Genomic DNA, 17881 nt, shown 5'->3' with positions numbered 1-17881 from the left:
GTAGGGTCCAAGAATTTCATCCGACACGAGATTCTGAATTCTCTATTTAGAGATTTGCCCTAGGCGTTTGTGCCATAATGATGTCGAATTTTCATTTAGTTTTCGTTTTATACCTGTTTGTAGTATTTCATTATTATAGGAATTCAAATCAAACCTATATAGATTATCCATCAAACGACCAGAGCAAATATTATTCGAATTATAAAAGAGTCTGATTTTATTATTTTTGAACGAACAAAAATAACCTGATTTAGCCAAACGAGAAACAAAAACTAAATTCCATCTAAATGACGGTACATAAGATGTCTCAAATAAATCTAAGTAAAATCCACTCGTGGAACATAATCTAAAGGTTCCAATAGCTTCGATTGCAACTATATTGCCGCCTGCCACATAGATGTATCTTTCAGCATCACTTGGTGGTTAACTCCACAGGCAATCTTGCATAGTAACACTTACATGAGTAGTAGCAGCAGAATCTATCCACCAAGTATCAATAGGTGCATAACTTAAACTAGTCTCAGAACAAACAAAAGTAAGAATCATACCCTTCTTTACACGCCAAATGGCATATTTGATACAATTCTTCTTCATGTATCCCACTTTCTTACAGAAGAAACAGGTTGAAACTTGATCCTGTTTCTTAGCCTTTTTCTGCTGAGAAGGTGCATCCACAATAGTATCACGCTTTCTTTTGTACCGAGAAGATGAAACTATGTGAGCACTTTCAGTCTTATCTTGCTATAACCTCTCTTCTTCTTGCACACAGTAAGACATAAGCTCATTTAGGGACCAAATGTCCTTCAAAGTGTTATAACTCACTTTGAATTGTCCAAAGTGTGCAGGAAGGGAGATCAAAATGAAATGCACGAGTAAATCTTCAGACAACTCTAACTTTAGTGCTTTCAATTTAGAAGCAAGATGACATATTTCCATAATGTACTCCCTTATGTTTCCTTTACCTTTATACCTCATGGAGACAAGTTTGCTCAAAAGGCTACTTGTCTCTGCCTTTTCATTCTTAACAAAAAAATTTTCAACATCTTTCAGGAACTGTTTGGCATCTTTATCCTTAGTAATTGAGCCCCAAAATGCCTAAGGAATTGAGCGTTTCATGATCATAATTCTCATTTGATTGGATCTCTCCCACTTCTCTATTTTAACCTCATTGAGATTTTCTAGAATGGAAGCGGGTTTCTTCTCTCAAAAAGCTATATCCAGATCCATACAACTGATGACAATCTCCACAGTATCCTTCTAAACCTTAACATTTGAACCATTCAGCATAGGAATATTGCTAATTTGTGCAGAAACATTGGTAGCTGAAGCCATAGTTTCTGGATTAGAACAAAAAAAAGGAAGCAAACATTAGTTAAATAATGAAAAAAAATTCATATTGAGATATCTAGAACAACATTAATTTTTAATTTTTGGATAGGAAAAAATAACTTTAAGTGATACTCTCATTGTAGTAATCAAATATTGTCAAAATTTCTGTCACACATTAAGCCTTTTTTGTTTACCGACTGAATGCGCACATGGAAACTTAAACTTCACAACCTATTTATTATCGCATATATTTTCGAATAATTGGCTAAATAATAACCTTCCTTTGGGCTGATTATTTATCACATAATTAATAGAAAATAAAAAAAAGTGTATAATGCTTATTATTTGGCCAAACAATAAACTTTCTTTGGGCCGATTACTATTTGCATAAACAATGAACATTATTTTCTGTTACTCAAATATTATCAATGTATATACATAACTTGGCCAAATATAAATCTTCCTTTGGATAGATTAATATTCACATAAGTGATATATACATAATAATCTTTATATCCTAAAAGGATAATCAATTCACTGTATACTAAATTAATGGTGCACACACTAATTAAAAGGAATCAATATAATTCAATAATACTCTATTGATTTAACAAAAGGTGGAGATCGTATATAAATCATCAATTTATGAGCATCATTTTATATATATATATAAAATAACTAAAACATGCTTAGCTTACATTATAAGCACGCAAAATATATATATATATAAATGGCCATGTCAGTACATATATAAAAGCACTACAACCCAAACGACATCCACGACGTCAAAAGGAGAATTATATATTATATATGTGCAACAATAATTGACAGGACCGTAAAAGAATATTGTGTTTATCCATAATATATATAACTTTGCGGTGCTATAATATTAATGTAAACTATGAAAATATTAACATATTCTAAATAAAAGAATAATAAAATTGAATATTTTTATGATTAAATTATGGATGGTTCTAATACCACTTGTTGAAATAAATTATTTTATTAATTCAGATTATTTATATTGAATCACTAAAAATATATCATAATGTGAAAGCATACCTTTATTTATAGAAATTAAAAATTAGACATCAGAAATTAATGGAAGAGTAGTCTCAGTCTTCCTCAACCAAAACCTTCTCTGTATCCCTAATAGGGCGACTGAATTGCAACTTCTCTAATGGAGAAAGAGTTGCTGAGGCGGTTTTGGTATGTTGGGAATCGAAACTCTGAAGGCACTATTTATATTTGAGCATAGCACCTATTAAACCCTAAAATCTAAATAAAAATAATATCTAAAGTCCAAAAGATAATATTTCTAAAGTCCAAAAGATAATATCTGGTTTTATCCTCATTTAATTCCAAATCAAAAGTAATTATGACTTATTTAATTTAACATTTATAACAATAAATGAGATCACCATTATATAAGTCATTTAATTTGAAATAACTTAATTTGTGATTATAATTAATATATATATTTCAAACAAATTAAAAAATTAAATAATTTTCTAACATAATATCCTACAATGAATGCCCAAATATTGTTCGGTTATTTTGATTGAAACAAGGTATGATTATACGAAAACAAAGTATAATAACAGTTCAAATTTCAGTTCTTAAATGCCTTTTCAAAGTGTATGACATTATGCATTTCTCTTTCCAGATTTGTTTATGAAATCTGACATTATTATTATTATTATTATTATTATTATACATTTTTACTCACTACATAAAGTATCAAATATCCAAACTCAAATAAGTTTATAATTAGATATTTTTTAAGTACTCTAATATATACAACATATTTGAGTTTGGGTATTTAGTACTCTATGTAGTGAATAATAATAATAATAATAATAATAATAATAATAATAATAATAATAATAATGTTAGATTTCATAAATAAATCTGAGGAGGAGAATATACAATGCCATACACTTTGAAAAGACATCTAAGAATTGAAATTTGAACTGCTATTATAATTTATTTTGGCATTGTCATACCTTATTTCATTCGAAATAATCCAGTCTAGGAACAAGTATTTGGGTATTCGTTGCGGAAACTACAAGTTCACATCCAAAAACTTCCTTTGTTATGGAGATAGGACGAGTCAGAAGACATTCTGCTGTCTCCCTACCTTTATGAGGTGATCTTGACTATGATGAATCTAGTAATGATTATTTAGTAGTAGTAGGACGGGGTGACAAACATGAATGGAGATTTCAGTGGGATTATTTCTCTATTAAAACTAATTCCAAAAAAGATATTGGAAAAGAAAGAATGAGGGAGGTGAAATGAGGGGTCAAAAATGACTATTTACTCTATATTAATAATAGTATTATAAATTGGCATATATAATTATCTAAATTTAGCTAGTATTTGACCTTGTTAATTATGTATTTTTTAGGTCTCCTAAGTACTCTAATGTATAATTAGGTCTTTCTATTTGACCTTTTTCAGGCTTGTTATCGTTTTTATTTATTTTATCTTATTATATAATTGGTGTCACTGATTTAGTCCCTAACTATTAAATTTAGCAATTCATACTAGAATGTGATACCAAAATTGAAGTTTTGTTGAAATATTATAAAAAAGAATTCATAAAAAAAGTTGATGAAAGTCTAAAAAAGGTATACAATTTATTGTATTTTTTAATTTTTTTATTGTTTGATGGCCTTTATCTTTATGATCTGATTTGTACTTTTTACTTTAAATTTTTTGTATCTTGTAATATTCTAATATGTGAAAGTTGGTACTAGATTTTTTTACCTGTCAACAAGAACAACACGCATTGGTATTTGGTTGTGTTTTATTTGTGCAATCATCCAACAATTTTGCTAGACTCCTTACCAATTTTTTCAAATAAATAGGGAAAGAAATCGAGTATTGTAAAGCTGGCAAATTAACTTTTCCCATCTTCATTTTTATGACATTTTTTTAATGGTTTTAAATATCATCATTTATTTAATTTTTTCTATATGAATAGGCAAAATATCTGGAAGATATGCTTAAGTATGACTGGTTCTATAAATACAACACTCCATTTAGGCCACGGATACTTGATTTTGCATTTATGGACACGCTAGAAATAGGAGAACAAGCTCCTAATTCGTAAGGAATATCTGTATTTGTATTTTCCTCTTTGAACTGTTTATCTGCATAAGCTAATCGCGTTTTATTTAACACAGTAATGATTGTGGGGGTATGGGTGGCAACGTGGATGACAAACTACAGGAAGACGTATAGTTATACAATAAATGTAATTTTTTTTTGCTTTAAAAAATGGTGCCTCATTTACTAATGTTTATGATTTTGTTGATAACCTAAAATATTTATATTTTTAGGTTAATGATGGTATAAGGATGCGACTTGCGTTGGATTTGATTCTAAGGCCCCACAACTTGATGCTGCATAATGTCATTGACTCTGCTTCCATGAATTACAATAAATATAAACAAAAAGATTCAAACAAAAATTAAAAATTCCTAATTGTCATATAGTCATATTTGGTTTATATTAAGAGTTGATAGTTTCATCTCTTTTACTTAAAAAATTATTATGCACTATATTTTCTATGGACTCTTTTTGAAAATTTATGTTTTTGTCTTTAGTTCAATTATATTTGAATTTAAATGAAACTTAATTTTTACTCTAGCATTTCTATTCCTTGAACCACTACTCTATTGTAAGTTAGGCAAGTCCTCATATTTCGAATAATATTGTAAGTTACTAGCAAAGGGTAAACCTCATTCTAATAGAGATGAAATTTATGAATCCCATCAATTTAAAATATGAAAGGAGACATATCTGAATAAATAAAGGCTTCACTTTACACCCAAACTACTTCATTAAGAATGAATAAATAATTGACTCATTCTGTTTAGTGAAAAATATCAAAGATTATGAAAAACAGGAACTGTTTTCAACAAAAATCAGAGATACATGAAATAACCAAAGTTAAAATTTAGAAGTAACATCACGAGTGAAACTACTATAATTTTCATTCCAACTTTTGCCTTCAATATCAATTAAGACATAAATTACTTTTAGTCGGGTATATTTAAGTTATGGCATGAATAACGTAAAGGTTATGATTCATGACATCAGCAATCAAGCATGATGACATAGTGATCTAAAAATGGATTACATAACTGAATTTGAGCATCTAATATTTTTAATTGCAATAGAAGGTGGAGATAGTATGCATTTATCCTTCATAGTTAAATATCTTGGCGAACCTCCATATCTATCAAATGCGCAATCATTGTCTCTGAAGTAGAAAGTCATTCTCTGATGTTTCATATCTGCTTCCATATTTATCACCAGTGTGACGCTTTCCTTCAGGGGACTTAGACCTGAGTTTTCTCTGTTCAAAATTGCTTTCATCCAATTCTTTATGTGATGAGCTACCTCCATTGTTATGCTCAACCTCTAATGATATTGACCTAGAACCTCTTCTATTGCGATGCTCTGATTTTTTTTATCTTTACTATCACCCGATTTATCTTTAGTGCGATGCTTCCCTTCAACAGATCTTGACTTATTTTTTTTAGTGTGATGATGCTTTGACCTATCAGTTTTGATGTTTTTTTTTCATCCTCTCTTTCATCAATTTCATTCTTACTTTCTGTTGATCTTGATCTGGAACGCCTTTTATCACTAGGCCATGACCTTCTATGCTTGCTTTCATCTGATTTGTTAGGCAAGCATTGCTTATCATCCACAGATTTCGATCTTGACTGCTTATTATGCCTGGATCTACTTTCTCACGCTCCTACTCTTATTTCGTCTTGAAGCAGATGAATGCCGATCAAGGTATCTATCTAAATCCCTTCTTCTGCTTCTATTATTGTGTTCTCTGATGTCTCTATAGGACCTTCGATCCCTTTCATAGCTTGAATAATGATGGGACCTAACTGGTGATCTGGACTGACGACCCCTATTATAGCGAGCAAGAGAGTGGGAAGGAGACCTCCTCCTTCTTTGATAACTAACAGGAGATCTTGACTTTGATAGAGATATTGCAGGTGGAGGAGAAGGAGGCCTGAAAATAGAAATTGAATTAATGAATTAAAGACCTTTGTTAGCATATGAAAATGATGGAAAAAAAGAAATAATATACAAATAAGATTTTGTCACCACAATTTAAACTTTCCTTGTTCCACAACCATTCAGCCATATATTTTAAAGACAGATCAACAATAAAGAGATATACTACTCAACCTCACAGCTATGACACATAAAACTGCAAGCTTCTATAATATAAAGGCAATTGTGTAATATATATAAAAAATAGCAAAGGATACATTGCACTCACCCTAAACCCAAAACTATTAAATATAGTAAAACATATACCATTGAATGGGAACTTTTAAAATGGGGACAAGATTATGATTTTTTTCCCCTAAAACATCAAAATGATAGAAACCTCAGGCACCGTTACCAAAGTTATAAATCTATTTCAAGCATTACTCTAATGGGTTCATGATACTTATGTAGGACACCCTAAAATGAATTAGTTGCAACAATAAAAATATTGAAAATGAATAGTCAAGAAGCACCAGTAGAACTATTACACAAGGAAAAATTGGCAAAGTAAACAGACCTGGATTTCCATTTTGTTTCTTTCTCTTCAATTTCAGGTCCATTAACTTTTAGTTTCTTACTTATTTCAGCAGCTCGGGTTGCTGCTAACTCTGTTGTAGACTTCATGGTGGCGGCTTTATTGGCAGCCTGCTGTGCAGTCATGGTTTGTTGCATAAGCAGAGCTTGCTGAAATTGCATCTGTTGCATTGCCACAGCTTCCTGCATCATCAACGGAAGAGATGATAAAGCAAGGGAAGAATTCACAACAGATGATTTTTGTGAAAGAGATTTTGCCATCTCAACATTCAAAGGCCGGCCACCGACATTTATGTTATTTAATGCCAGAGCAGCAATTGCCTCTTTAGGTTTTGAATATTCTATATAAGCAAAATGCTTTAAATAAGCAATTGTGCATTCAACAACTGTGCCACAGAAGCCAAAGAGTTGTTTTAGCTATTCAACAGTGAGAAGTGGACTCAGATTGCAAACTTGGAGAGTTTCTTCAATGCATCATCCTTACCAGCTTTTTTAGGTGAGCCTGATTAAGTTACCATAGATGATAAGAATAAAGCAAGAAATACTTAAATAGAAAACAAGAACAACATAAAAAAATGTAACTACTGAACATGACAAAAAGTTACTAACAGATAACACTTCTTGTATAAGAGCTCTGTAATACCAAACACAACAATAAACAAAATTAACATGCCACAATATACCAGTGGAATCTTTTACTGACTGAGCTTGCACCTGAGTTGCATGGGCTTGAAGTGCTTGGACAATGACCATTGCCTATGTAACAGCCATTATAGCAGCAGACGGAGCCATAGGAGCTTGGCTAAGTGTTCCCATTGAGATCATTGCAGCTAATGCAGGCATTAGCAAATTATGAGGTGGGTGATTCCACTTACAATCGACTTTTATACATTGCCCATTAAGATAATCACGGCAAACTTCCCCTAATGAGGCCCCAATTCTAGGCAAAATAGCACCCCCAGAAGCTCCAGCAACAATCCCTCAAATTGATGCTTAAGTTTTTCATTTTGTCAAAATTAACAACAACTAATATAAAATCACAGAAATCAAACTAAATTACAAAAATCACGACAATGCTATAATAATTAAAATCACAGAAATCACAAAGACGATGTTACCGAAAGGGAGAGGCTGACGACGGTGATAAAGAACAAGAAAGACGGCGAGGAAGACGGTGACGCTCTCTGACGTGACGACGTTCTACTCGGCTAGGTGACGCGCGCGCGAATGCTGCAGTGACCTTGACCGGGCACCGTGGAGGAAGCTTCTTCGTCTTCTTCCCAGAGAGAAGAGACGAGTTTGAAGAGAAGAGAGGGAGTTGGGTGAGAAACCCAGGATAACAAAGAACAGGTGATATTTTTTGTTATTTTTAGATTTGTTTATTTTTCTTGGTATGAATGATTGATTAGAGTTCATGGAGGATGTCAATAAGATTGAAATAATCTCTTTTAGTATAGATAAATAATTAAATATGTTTTCGTTTTTATTTTTTAAATTATTAAATTTTGACATGGTAAAATTAAATAATTTGATTAATTTAAAAGGTAATTTTCGTCTAACATAAAGAAAAGGTATTTAAATCTTATAAAAAAAAACTAAATAAAAAATATTTTTTATTTTTATTAAATTATAAGGGTGTTTTAGTAAAAGTGGTGATATAATATATATTTTAAAAAAATTAGATACTAATATGAAAAATAAATTTCACATGGCTTATTGTTATTTGTCCATATTTTAAACGTATCGATATGTATGAATTTATTATTGTACCGAAGCAAACACCTTTATTTAATCCAAAAACTGCTTTGCTTTTTGCTCCTTTTTGTAAACCCCGTAAAATTAATAAATAATTAGCCAATAAATTGATTATTATTCAAAGAAACTAGAAAAATTAATTTTTATAATTTATAGGAGTAGAAATATTAAAAAACAAAATTTGATACTAATTTTAAAGATTTTGGCCCAAAACTGGGCCAACGGGTCAAACTGGTTAGACCAGGCCCAAACCAAACCGAAGCCCAACCTATAAACCCTCTGTAACGAGCCATCTCCATTTTTATTTCTGAAGATACGTTGAGGGAGAGAGGGATTAACGTGAAAACACCATAACCCTCGTTCCAATTTTAATTTCACGTAATTTTCGATCCGGAGCTCTGATTGACGAGCCGTCAGTGGCCACGTGTTCGTCTCAGAATTCTCTTCGATTCTATCTAAACAAAGTGGTAAGAAATTATCATTTCTCCCCCAGATCTCCCTCTCCTTAATTTCGTGATTTTAGGGTTTGGGTATTGAGGAATTGAATGATTTTGATGGTTTAGGAGAACTCTAGCAGCGGATAATCACTAGGTTTTGTCCAATAGATCTGTGGGTAAGGTAAAAAACTGTTAAACTCTTGTGAATCATTGAATTAGTAAACCCTTTGATGATTAAAGTGATATTGTGTGAAATAGATTGTGTTATGGTTGATTTGGAGTTTAATTGGGCATATTGGAACGAAATCCGAGTAATTAGGTTTGAGGAATTGACGTTTGGAGGCTTGGAGCTTGTGAAATGAGAGGTTTTTGAGGTGTTCCAAGCTTAGGGAGGAATTGATCAAGGTATGGTTTTGGTTTCTCATAGATAGTATATAATGTTTTGTGAAAACATAGGCTAGATGACCATAGGATAGGTTGGAAATGTAGAAATATGTTAATGCTAGTAACCTTGATGGAAATGTGGAATTATATTGCGAATGAGTTGATGAATGATGATTTTGTGAAGTTGGTTGTAAGAATTGTGTTAATTAAAGTTGTTGATGAATGATTATTGATGAATGTGAGTATTGATAATGAAAGATTGAGGATTGATTGAGTTATGTATATATATGTATATGTGTGTTTGTTGAATAATGAATGAATTGAGAGTTGGAAATGATTTTGATATTGGAATTGGTTTGGCTTATTGGAAATGATTTGAAAGGTGGTCTGGTTGGGACCCGGAAGGGTGGCAAAATCTGAATTTTAAAGGAGATGCTGTCGAAATTTTTATGAAAATTGGAGATCTGGTTTGAAGTATTATTTAGACAAGTATGGGTAAAAGAATTATATTATTTGACTTTAGTTTATTAAAAAAGAAATGCATTATGTTTTGTAACTTGATTTATTAAGAAAATTATTATGTTGGAGTTTCAATTTGTCAAGAAAAGTATTATGTTTTGAGTTTTATTTAGTTAAGAAGAGAATGATGGTGAGTGTGAATTATTGATGAATGAAATGGGAGGTATGATGATGATAATTGTTGAATGAATTGAATGATGATGAGGATGAATTTGATATGGAATTGTTTTGTGGGGATTGTGGTTATTTATCGCCCACCAGTTTTTAAATGAATATGCTTACGGGATCGTGGTTATTTACCGCCCACGTATGTGTTGTTTTCTAATTGAAAACGTATGTGGGGATCGAGGTGATTTACCACCCGCAGATGGTGGGGATCGAGGTGGTTTACCGCCCACCAGGTGAGGATCATGGTACTGTACCGCTCACCAGTTTTCAAGAGGACGATGTCCGGATTAGCTACCGGACATGTCGGGTTGGCTATATAACCGACAGATGAGACTCATCAGCCACAGGGCTGACATACATCATATGCATATGTGTGTTTTGTTTGATTGTGCATTAATTGGGCTTGCCTATGTGATTATTATGCTTACCTGCTATATTTGCCGTCTGCTGTATCTGTATCTTACTTATGTTTGCTTTGTCTGTATTGCTTGTCCGTGCACCGGAATTTTAGAGGAAGGCGGAAATTAGGGCTTAAGTTAGAAAGGAATTAGAAATAAGAACCTTAGGTAACCTACCCTGTTTATGATTTTCCATTTATAAACTTTAAGATTTAAAGCTGAGTATCGGAGTTCTAGGATCGCCTCTGGCTTTCCCGGGACCTTATATATTATGTATGTGGGCACCATTACCATGCTGAGAACCTCCGATTCTCATTCTATATCTATGTTGTTATTTTCAGATGCAGGTCGAGATGTGCCTCGGTGAGCATTTGGAGGTTTCTCCAGCAAGCGAAGTTGGAAAGTTATATTTTGGGGTTATCTGTTATGTATTTTCTATTCATAGAGTCTCCTCTGTGTGTGTGTGTGTGTGTGTGTGTGTGTGTGTGTGTGTGTGTGTGTGTGTGTGTGTGTGTGTGTGTGTGTGTGTGTGTGTGTGTGTGTGTGTGTGTGTGTGTGTGTGTGTGTGTGTGTGTAATGTTTAATCCTCTTAGAGGTTTTTGGAGAACTAGGTGTTTTCTTTATGCATGTTGGGTTATCTTGAGATATATACTTATGTTTATATATGTATTTATACTCCGACCAGCCTTAGTTTCGCAGGTTGCATCCAGAGCTTGATATTCTGTATTTTGGTACTCAACTCTTTATATATACTCACGTCTTACCCTTATCTTTTCTTCGGTTTTACATTTACGAGTGTAATGCACTTTTCTTTTCGTGGTTTTTGCTTAAACCTTTCTTCAAGGCTCTTCGAATATTATAATCCTTCAATTATATTATGTATGTATATTTTATTCTTAGATGTAGTAATACCTCACCACCTCTATTTTACGACTTAAGCGTAAAGCTCTGTGTGGTAGGGTGTTACACTTTTTATTTCCCTTTCTGTTTTGGTTCAAAATGAGTTTTGGAAGCTGATTTAGATTTTAAAAATTAGAAATCTGTTTAAAGATAGTTTTTTAACTTTTCATCATGGTAAAGGGACCCAATGAATGAGGAGGGAAAAAAGAGAATAGATTAAATCGATGACCTGGAGTATTATGCCACGTGAGCAAAGTTTTCATATCCGAAACTGTGAAGAGCAATCCCGGTGGTTTTGGGTGGAGTTTCTGACAAAATAGAGTAGAAAATTGGAAATTAAATATATAATATTGTGAGAAAATGACAAATCAATCCCTAATTTTTTAGTTCGCAGATATTTAAGTCTTTAATGATTTAAAAATATATTTAAATTCCTTACTTTTTCAAAATCTGGACACATCGATCCCTAAATTTAATTTGTCCCATTTTAAAAATTCTTCCACGTGTCCATCCGTATCAACCAGGTCCGTACAAAGGGAGTCACATTTGATTTTTTTGTTGGACCTAACAGACCCAAGTGAACATGAGGGATCGATATGTTCATATTTTGAAAAGGTCAGTGATTTAAATGTATTTTTAAATTCTCGAAAACTTAAATGTTCATAGATCAAAACTTCAAGGACTTATTTGTGCTTTTCTCTATTGTGTATGATAAATAATATAACAAGAAAATGTTAATAATACTAACTCATTTTCATAATTATTTTTTAATTTGTAAATAAAAATATTAAATTTTTACTTTTTGATGTTTTTAAAAAATAATGGTTAACTTAAATTTTTTTATTTTTAAATATTAAAAAATAATTAAAACTAACCATAATTATTCTAATACAAAATAGTGATATTTTTATTAATATTTAAATAAATTTAATTAATTCAAAATCTTATTTATTATTTTTATTAATTTAAAATTATATTTAATCATAAAGTACAAATATATTATGTCATACTTCTAATTTTATTATTTTTGCGTAGTGTTTTGGCGCATGTGGTTGTAGGTGCCATAGTCCAATAACATAATTCATAAAAGCTAATAATGTGAAAATTTCAGTAAAAAGGTCAGATGGTGTGAATATAGAAATTGGTTGTATTTCCACTTTCTAATTTTAAAATACATGTAAGAATAATGTATTACAGCGTTATTGGAGAGTATGGTGCTTAACACCATTGTGATGACTGCATAAAGCAAATCGAATGATTTGAGTTGACAGTGAAATAATTGGATGATCCGATTTTGGTATGCAAATCAGATGATCTAATTTGTATACCAAGGTCATCTCTCTCCCATGCAACGGACCGTGTCTCACCCGTTTCCTCTCTCACATTTCTTTCAACAAAAATTTTTCTCCTACATTCTCACTCTTTGAAAGCCAAAGGCACCAACACTCTCTTTTTCAAAATTCCTTCTTCAAATTAAAACTCAGAGAAAAAGATCTTCTTTTTTCATCAAAAACACCACATACAATGCCTAGGAGACTCAAAATAAAATATGTTAATTGTCGTGAGCTTTACGTTATTAATTATCTCAACTATCTTAATTATATAAATTATTATTTTTAAATTATTTGATTTAATAAAAATAATAGTAATAAAATTATAGATTAATATTATTTATAACGATTAAATGATAGGAGTACGAGTAAAAGTTAGGTTGGAGTTAGATTATGATTATGAATGAGGTTAAAATTAAAAAAAGAGAATAATTTGACTCATTGTTGACTGTTAAAAAATATTAATAGTAAGAAAAAAATTAAAATTTATTTTAGACGTTAGGGACATAATTGATCAAATTAAATATTAGAGATAATTTTAATAGACTGCGAAAACGTACAGTAAAAAAATATACTTTACCCTTTCAAATAATTCCCCCTCTCTCTCTATCTCTCTATCTCTCTCTCTCTCTCTCTCTATATATATATATATATATATATATATATATATATATGGTGTGGTCTATAGTGGTTTCTTTTTTGGTGGCTAAGATGGCCAAGGTGAAGTAGCCCACCCAAAATGGACACGTGCAAAGTTTGATCAAAGCTGAAGCATAATTTAACCTTTGCAACGACAACAATTCCTTTAATTAATGACGATAAAAATACTCTAACACTAAAGTTAATGTAATTAAGGATTTGATGATGTGGGTGAATTATTACAGAGATATTTATTAAATTCCAAACATTGAAAATAGAAAAACTGATAAAGGCATTTCGAAGAAATCACAAAATTTCCAAATCGATGAATGGAATGATTGGTTCTATTTAGAGGGGATGAAGAATTAGGGTTCCAACTATGATTGGTGCCTAAACATTGGAGGGTGGAGAACTGGAAGCTCTTGTAAACTTTGAGTAATTAGTGAATAATTAGCTAATAAATTTATTATTATTTAAAGAGATTAGAAAATTAAATTTGATAAGCTAGAAGAGTAAAAATAATTAAAACACAAATTTCGATACTAATTTTAAAGGTTTTGGCCCAAAGTTAGACCAACGGCCCGAACCGATTGGACCAGGTTCAAACTGGACCCAACGACTAACATATAAGAAGCCACATTCGGTCTTCTTTCCCATTCATTCATTGAAATCACGCTGAGGAGAAGAGGGAAAATGTAGAACCCTAGCCTTCATTCCTTCCTTAACTTCAATTCCACGTAACTTTCATTCTGGAGCTCCGATTGATGAGCTATTAACGGCCACACATTTGTCTCGGAGTCTTCTTCAAGTATAACTAAACATTGTGATAAGGAACTATAAATTCTATACCCAGTTCTTCCTTCTTTGCATTTTCGCGCATTTGGATTTTGGTATTGAGAGATTTTGTGATTTTGATGGTTTAAGGAGATACTCTAGCAGTGGATAATTGTTGGGTTTTGTCCCATTAATCTATGGGTAAGGTAAGAAAACTCTAAATCCTTGTGGTTTGTCCAATTATGTGAACCCTAGTTATTAATTTGGTGACTTTAATGAAAATAGATTGAATTATGTTGAATTTGGTATTGAATTGGCAAATTGGAGCTTGTTGGAATCGATTTGGAGTCTTGGAAGCTTGACGTTCGATGTTTTGAGCTTAGGGAGGAATCAGCTAATGTATGGTTTTAGTTTCTCGTAGTTAATATATAATGTTGCGTGAAAACTTAGGCTAACAATCCGTAATATAGGTTGAACGGTATGAGTTGATTGAGTAATGTGGTTAGTAAATGAGTATTTGTATATGTGTGTATGACATTGGTGGTAGTATTGTGAAATTGAATTATTAATATAATGAGTTGATGATGATTGGGAATTGTTGATATAAATGTTGAGTTTGGTGGAAAATTATGCATGGGATTGGTGAATAACAGAAAGGGTTTGTATGTTGATATGTGATGGAAAGATTGAGTGACATGAGGAAGTGGTTAGAGGTATTTGGTATTGATTTTGAATATGAAATGGTTGGTTAGATTGCTTAGAGGTGGTATGTACATGTATCATGAATTGTTGATATTTGATGTTGATGTTGGTGGTGATTATGAGTAGGAACTGTGGCTTTGGTTGATGAATTTAGGTGTTGAGATGATGGGATTGTATGTATTGATGATGAGAAGTATTTGGAAAATAGGTGAATGTGATTTTGTTAGAATTGGAGTTGTTTTGGATGTAAAATAATGGTATAAGAATTAAGGTTTTGGAAATATAAAGGTTTAGTGATTTTTGGTAAAACTTGATTTTTAACCAACTTCGGTGGACTATAACTTGAGCCTCGGTTTTTGGATTTAAATGAAATTTATTTCAAATTAAAGATAATTTTAAAAGCTTTAAAACATTTTAGTAGAGGAAGTTATAAATGTCGAAAGTTGGGTACAGAAAACTGAATTTGGCTAAGTTCCAAAAAATCTGAAATTCTAGTGTACGTGCATACGCATACCCTGAGGATTTTGCAAGTGTGCGTACACGCACTATGATATGTACGCATAGGTTGGAAAGGTCTCTTTGTTGCGTGCGTATGCATGGTGTAGAGCGTATGCACACTTTAAGAAAATTTGGTGGTGCGTGCATCAATGCGTGCGCACAGTATCCTGTTTTATACTAAAATCCTGTTTTTCACTGTTTGACCTTCTCGTCAAGTCTGTAAAACTACGAAACTACTGTTTTGATGAAAATTCACTATTTTTGAACCATCAACCCTTCTTTTAAGTTTTCCAAACCTTTGAAAACTCTGTTTAAGGTCCAATGGCTAGGTTTTAGGTTTTGAAATAGGGGTAAGGATGTTGATGGGGCTAGTTTTGGTACCAAAGGAGATTCGAGAAGTGAATGATTAATTCGATGAGATGTTGAAAGTGATGAATGAGATATGATGAGAATGGTTATGAGATGATGATGAATGAGTTTGATTGAGATGATGATGACATATTATGATTGAGATATATGTGACCGGGTAAGAGGCAGTTGGCGTTGTCCAAGACCAATTTTATCATATAGACACAAGATTGACAGTAAAATTCTACCAAACTAAGCTAACTAAGAAGAACAAAAATCAATACACAAATGCTAAAAGAGAATAAGAGTTAGAAGGATGTTACCATAATGGGGTGTCTCCCACCTAGAACTTTTCTTTAATGTCCTTAAGTTGGATGGACATGAATTCACTTATTAGCTCTTGGGGCATCCTCAAGGAGAAACACCTCCACCTCTTTGTTGAATGATTGTTTATGGTGAGGCTTCACCCTATGTCCATTGACTTTGAATGTTGTTCTATTAACAGGGTGAGCCACTTCAACTATACCATATGGCCTCACATCCACCACCTTGAAGGATCCATCGCGTCTAGACCTCAGCTTTTTGACTTGGAAAGAATTGAACGAGTAGCCATATGAGGTGAAAATCTCATGTACGGTTCTGTAGAGTGGCAGTAAGAGTGACTTATCTGTCATTTTTTCCACTATCACCCCCAAAAAACCAAACTCTGCCTTACGTAAAGTTGCCAAAGTACGCTTAACCTCTGGATTTGAAATTACTGCTTATATACCTGGTATTGGCCATAATTTACAAGAACATTCTGTAGTCTTAGTAAGAGGGGAAAGGGTTAAGGATTTATCCGGTGTGAGATATCACATTGTTCGAGGAACCCTAGATGCTGTCGGAGTAAAGGATCGTCAACAAGGTCGTTCTAGTGCGTTGTAGATTCTTATCCAAGACTTGTATCATTTGATAATGCCATGTGAATCGCTAGAAACATGTGAAGTGTATGGCTAACCCAATAATGAAAGTTTCGTAAGGGAACTGGAGTAGGCTACCATGAGACAAAAGATCTTCTTTCTAAAGAGATTCGATTCAGAACTATGATATGTCCAAGGTCCAGTATTGAAATAATTTCAGAGATAAGAGTCTTGAATTATACACTAGCACATTATTACCAATCTTAAAATTCTTTCTCCGGATATTCTGGTCATGGAATGATCTAGCTTTTTCCTTGTAAAACCTCGCATTTTCATAGGCCTCTAGCCTAATACTTTCCAATTCCTTCAACTGAAGTTTCCACTCAACACCCGCGCCTTTCAAATCCAAGTTGCATTGTTTTACCGCCCAATACGCCTTTTGCTCAATCTCCACTAGGAGATGACAAGCTTTTCCATATACAACGTGAAACAGACTCATCCCTATTGAAGTCTTGTAAGTCGTCCCGTATGCCCAAAGAGCATCTCCTAATCTGAAGCTCCAATCTTTTCTTTGTGGATTGACCACTTTTTCAAGGATCCGCTTGATCTCTCTATTAGACACTTTCGCTTGGTCGTTGGTTTGTGGATGGTAAGTAGTGGAAACCTTATGCATACTCCATATTTCCTTATCAATACATTTATCTTCCTATTACAAAAATGAGTTCCTTGGACGCTCACGATTGGTCGTGGTGACCCAAATCTACAGATAATGTTGTTCCTCAGAAAGAATACAATTGTGTTAGGGTCATCACAACGGATTAGAATTGTTTCCACCCATTTCAATACATAATCCACAGCTAACAGAATATAAAAAAAATCCATTAGAATTCAGAAATGGGCTCATGAAATCGATACCCCATACATAAAAAATTTTGCAAAAGATCATGGGTTGTTGAGGCATCTCATCCTTTTGAGAGGTGTTTCCGAATTTCTGGCATTCATGACAAGACTTACAAAATTGGTTTGCATCTCTAAACAGAGTCGTCCACTAGAATCCACAATCTAATACTTTTCTTACAGTTTTTTGTGGGCCAAAATGGCCTCCATAAGATGAGTGGCAAAAATGAAGTATTGATTGGAATTCTGTTTCTGGCTCACATTTTGTAATTACTTGG

General features: G+C 32.6%; 2 pseudogenes; both read right to left on the bottom strand.

The window, feature by feature from the left end:
- Window positions 1–423: 423 nt before the first annotated feature.
- Window positions 424–5576, bottom strand: LOC148579532 (uncharacterized; annotated as a pseudogene).
- A 17-nt stretch (window positions 5577–5593) lies between these two features.
- LOC107620333 (uncharacterized) lies at window positions 5594–17379 on the bottom strand (annotated as a pseudogene).
- Between the last annotated feature and the right edge of the window lie 502 nt (window positions 17380–17881).

Source organism: Arachis ipaensis, chromosome B10, assembly GCF_059453495.1.
Source record: "Arachis ipaensis isolate K30076 ecotype BB chromosome B10, ASM5945349v1, whole genome shotgun sequence".
Taxonomy (NCBI): domain Eukaryota; kingdom Viridiplantae; phylum Streptophyta; class Magnoliopsida; order Fabales; family Fabaceae; genus Arachis; species Arachis ipaensis.
The sequence above is the reverse complement of the archived record's forward strand: the minus strand, read 5'-3'. Positions and strand labels throughout refer to the sequence as shown.